The sequence below is a fragment of the Malurus melanocephalus genome, unplaced genomic scaffold, assembly GCF_030028575.1.
Source record: "Malurus melanocephalus ecotype Western Australia unplaced genomic scaffold, MMel_1.1 scaffold_2, whole genome shotgun sequence".
Lineage (NCBI taxonomy): Eukaryota > Metazoa > Chordata > Aves > Passeriformes > Maluridae > Malurus > Malurus melanocephalus.
The window spans coordinates 5863013-5867810 of NW_026623234.1; the positions used below are offsets into that span (position 1 = coordinate 5863013).

At 50.7% G+C, this 4798-nt stretch overlaps 1 protein-coding gene across 3 annotated transcripts in view; it reads right to left on the reverse strand.

The window, feature by feature from the left end:
• The window catches only part of TTBK2 (tau tubulin kinase 2), a 77863-nt gene extending 74946 nt beyond the window's left edge, over nucleotides 1-2917 (reverse strand). For 2 of the 3 annotated variants that reach the window (XM_057366117.1, XM_057366107.1), the window contains exon 1: nucleotides 2604-2917. The gene's annotated coding sequence lies outside the window, so the exon portion shown is untranslated. The remainder of the gene's footprint in view (nucleotides 1-2603) is intronic. The other variant, XM_057366127.1, reaches the window with a different exon arrangement.
• Nucleotides 2918-4798: the final 1881 nt, after the last annotated feature.

Here is a 4798-nt window from a genome sequence, read left to right on the forward strand (position 1 = left end):
CCAGTCATGAACAAGATGTCAATTTAACAAGCCATTTTCAAACAAAAGTGATCTGTAGTTCTTGAGTTCCTTAAGATACACCTTGTATTTAGGCAATTTTGTACGTTTTAATTCCTGCCCACCAAGACTTTAACAACTGACTCATCAGACTGATCCTGCTCAACCCATGGAACAGCACACTGCTCTGTGAGATCAGTCAAACGAAGCTCAAGTTTCTTGAGGTGAGAATGTTTTCACAGAACTAAGGAGGAAGGACAGTGGCTGGTCCAAGTATGACAACAAACTCCTGTGAGACCACAACGAATCCTGGTGTCTTGTACTGCAAAGGCAGCTGCTTCTCCCCCCCTCTAGCCTAACACAAAGGCTTTGTGTAGTCCTTCCCCAGAGAAAAAGAAAGAGACAAGGCAAGACACGGGAAAACACAGAAACCGTCAATCTCCTTTGTAAAGTACCAATTCATTCCCASTAGATAAACAAACCCTTACTAAAACAGAAAACAGAGTAGTATATTAATATACCATACACTGCAACTTCACACACTAAACAAACGCTTAACCTTCTGCACACATATATCTAGCACTGGTAGAAACGGATCATTTAGAAGCCAGTTTTGTACAAGGAAAACCCCACTCATATCTCTCTTCTGTCATACTCAAAAATCTTCTTGATACAAGCAGCCACATTGAGAAATGCTTCTATGAAATTTGTGATTTTAGAAGTATCAGAGCCTGCAGTATACAGCAGCAGCACAGTGACTACACTAAACATGAGTAATAACATGAGTATTCCAGTTGCTCAATTTGTTCTTCTCATTCTAACCTCATCCTTCCCAATCGGGACGTTTAAAAAGATGCTGAGCTTCAAGTAAATAATGGTACCTCCACAAYATATTAGAGAAGAACAAAGTATTTGTTAGAGATAATTTTTTTAACTGTATCTTGATGCACTGTTTTAAAAATAACTTTTGACAAATGACTACTCATACTATTGCACTCAAACTTTCCTATATATAATTCCTTTGACAGACAAACAAATATTAACAASTATACCTTTGGTTTAACAAGTTAAGAAAGTTTTACTACTTTGTTAAACATAATTCACACTATAAAGCAAATGAAWCAGCATCAAGAAGGTGTTCTGGACAATATAACACAGAATAAAAATGTTAAGTATTGTTGTAKCATGAATTCATATAATCAAGACCTAAAAAAACCTTTCCAAAATAAAACAAGAGCAGCAAAATATGCCCTAACCTTTTGTTTTCTCAGATACAACAGCTAAAATGAACTAAGACACCTACAAGCATAGCTAGCTTGTGTTCAACAGAGGCATGGCATTAACTACACAGAATACGTTAAAAAAACCTACTCATTTTTTCTAGAACCACAACATGGAAACTAATCACATGCTTTAAGGCTAACAAGATACTTAAATAAATAGAATATTATTTATTTTAAGGCTCTCAACATTCCTCTAATATAGTGTACTAATTCAGAACATTTAAGCTGAAATCACACTGGTTCTGCACATAGAGTCTAACTAAGAAAGCCGCTACAACATATTTCATAACTCATTTCTTATAGCCCTTTCCAGCTTAATTATAAATACGATAGAAGGCTCTCAAAAGGCGGTGGTACACTCCGGGGTCATTCCTTTGTGTCCATCTCCCTCCGCCCCCATGATAATACATCATTATTATTATCATTTGCACTCCCATCCCCACTCACACCAGCAGTTGTTTCCAACTGCTCTGGCTCACACCAGAGGTTACAAACCTCGTAGCGAGCTTTGTCCTCTCAGTGCTTTTCCTCTAGAGCGACACAGAAGCCTAAGGATGCCGCTGCAGCTCTAGAGATCATCTGTAGACTTGGGAACAAGGTGCTTTCCCCTTTCCTCTTGGTAAAGCTAAAAGTACGTATGATAACGTATTTACAAAGCCGTTCCACACGCAGTTTGTGTGCTCGCCGTGACCGCCGTGGTGCGCGCACCCGCGGCCTAGCCAGGCATATCTGTATGCACGGATCGATGCAAGTGCCGCTAATGGCTCCAGCACTTAGAGCGCCAGGCGACAGACAGCCCGCTTCCCCATCCAGCCGTGCCCACACAGCAGCCGTCACACGCAAGCCACAACCCAGAGATGGAAATACAGACGCAGCTATTTTAAAACAGACATCTTTCGCCGTCAGAACACGTACATTTCTGCACCGTTTGCCTTCTTGCAGCAAGTGGGAGGGAAAAAAAAAAAAAAAAAAAAAATCTCGTGCCTATAAATTTGAGTTCTCCGTGGAGGCCGGGGCAGCGGTGACTGCTGCTGGAGCCCGCCAGACCTGCCGACCTTAACTCCAGCGACGGGATCGCCCCGTCCCGTCCTGCCCCACTGGAATAAGCCCTTCTCGGGGCGGGCCGTGGCCCCCGGAGCTCCCGCGCCCGGCAAACTCCCTCTCCCGCGGGGAGAGAAACCGCGACGCGGCTCCCACGCAGCAGCCGCTGCGGCCGGGCCGGCGGAGCCCGCGGGCCGCGCCCCGCCGAGGCGGCCGGAGCGCCCCCGGGGACGGGGCGCGGGGTAACGGCGGCGGCCGCGGCGCAGCACCGCGAATCCTCACCTGGAACGGGGCCGAGGCGGCGGCTCCTCGGGGCGGCGCGGCGAGTCCCTGGCGGCGCCCCCGGCCCCACAGGGGATGGTGTGCGCGGCGCGGGGCGGGGGCTACAGCGGCGCCCCCCGGCCCAGCCTCCGCCCCATGGCGTGCGGCGCGGTCTCTATGGCGACTGCAGAGCCGGGCCGGCCCGCGGGGAGGGGTAACGGCAGCGCGCAGGCGGAGGGCGCTCAGCGGGTCACGGGGCGGCTCGCAGCGCTCCCCACGGGGGTTGAGCCCCTCGCCGCGGCCGCCGCCATCCCTGCGGCAGTGCCGGCCGGAGCCCGGCCGCGCTCGCCCGCGCCGCCGCCCCCGCGCTCGCCCTTCCTCGGCCGCGGCGCCACCGAGCCCGCTGTCCCCCGGGGCACCGCCCACATCCCGTTTCCGGAGCGGTGATTGGGCAGCTGCGGGGGTTGCTCACGGCCGATTGGCTGTCAGGGCGGTCAATCCTGGTGCCGGGGGCGGGCGCCCCCGGTCGCGGCGCTGTGCCGTGCGGAGTTGGTTGAGCCGGCGGGCGCCGGTACAGCCGCGGCCGCCCCCGCGCAGCCCCGGGGCAGAGGCGCGGGATGGGCGCTGGAGTTCCCGTTCCCGATGAAGGGAAGCTCCGAGGGGCAGCGCCCGTGCAGGGGGCCAGTGCTCGCTGGCCCAGGGCGCTCYCCGCCGCAGGGCCGCCCCGAGGGGAAGCTGCGTCCTCGCTGCGGTGCCGCCTCCGCCTCAGCAGCCGGGGCTCGGCCGCATTGTCCGCACCTGGGCGGGCTGCCCGCACCGGGGCCTGATGGGCGCAGGCCGCTGCCCGGCCGCGGCGGGGTCCAGAGGGTTGAGCGAGGAGAGGCCGGGGAGGCGGGTGATCGCGCGTCTCCTCGGGGACGCAGCAGGGTTGTCACCCCTGGGCTTCGCACAGTGACAGTAGGAAACGGTGGATGTGTCCTGTGCCTAGGTGAGTTCGAAGRGAAGGTTTCCTGTTCCCACAGGTGACTCTACTGCAGGCGGGAATCTTCAGCCTCGTGAAGCCACGGAGGGCCATGGTGCCATCAGCGCACAACATCGCACAGGACGCGTTTGTAGGCCACAGTGTCAACCCAGAGGCTGATCCATCTGGCAGACCATCCAGCAGCTAGGAGAGACATGTTCTGTGGGAAGGAGGAAGGACAGATTTTCTGTGCTCACAGCAGTTTGTATGAAGTGAGTAAACACACTGTAGTGTTTCCCTCATGTGAAGTTTCCTTAAGGAAAAAGGAAACAGAAAAAAAAAAAAAAAGCCTTTATTTCCCTACTGCCAGCCGGGTAAGAAGACAGTGTGAATAATTTAAGCCCTTTCTTCATTCATCACGAGGAGATCGTAGTAAAGAGTAAGGTCAGGAAACAGTATCTCCTAGTGCTACTTTATGAAAAGGAAGATTTCAGCTCTGATAGTTTACAAGTGAGTTACCCAGRAGTGGGAGCTGTGAACCAAACCTAGCAGTGAACCCAAACAGCTGCCAGTTGCTCAGCTTCAGGAAGATGCTTCTACTTTCACAAAGAGAACTGCCTCAAGCATGGGCCAGCAGTCATAGTGGTGTGGATAAACACTGGTGCTAAGCAYATATTTCTCTCTATGTAGTGAATGCATATTGTGAACATGTATTATGTGTCCTAACAATTGAAGCAGTTAATAAGAAAGCTCATCCAGTGAACAAATGTTCATTTGGTGAATGGAAATGACCCAATGTGGATGCCAATAGGTGGAGAGAGTTGCTTTTTTTTTCCGCAATAGTACATCTTTTCCTGGGTTACAAAATGGAGTTATGGGTTTTGCTTACCTTTAAAAGGCACTTCCAATTTCTCAGGTGGAAAATATTCTACTGGAACTACATATTCTTTCAAATCTGTACCAAAGGCATTGCAAAGGTGACAGTTATTCTAGGATAAGCAGCTCTTCTTATGTACCAAACAGATACATTTTTTCACATTCACTCAAGTAAACAGTACTTTTCCTCCCAGATTATAACTGAGGGTAGATAAATACCCTAAGCACCTCTTGTTTTAAGTAATAAGTTTTACCAACAAAACTTGTGTGCTAGATGTAATGAGGAGCTCTTGAATATGAATCCATTTGTGAAGAGTGCTTTATTGTTCCCCAAATAATTTACATGTTGCCTGAGGTGTAAAATTCTTCAGGAGAATTT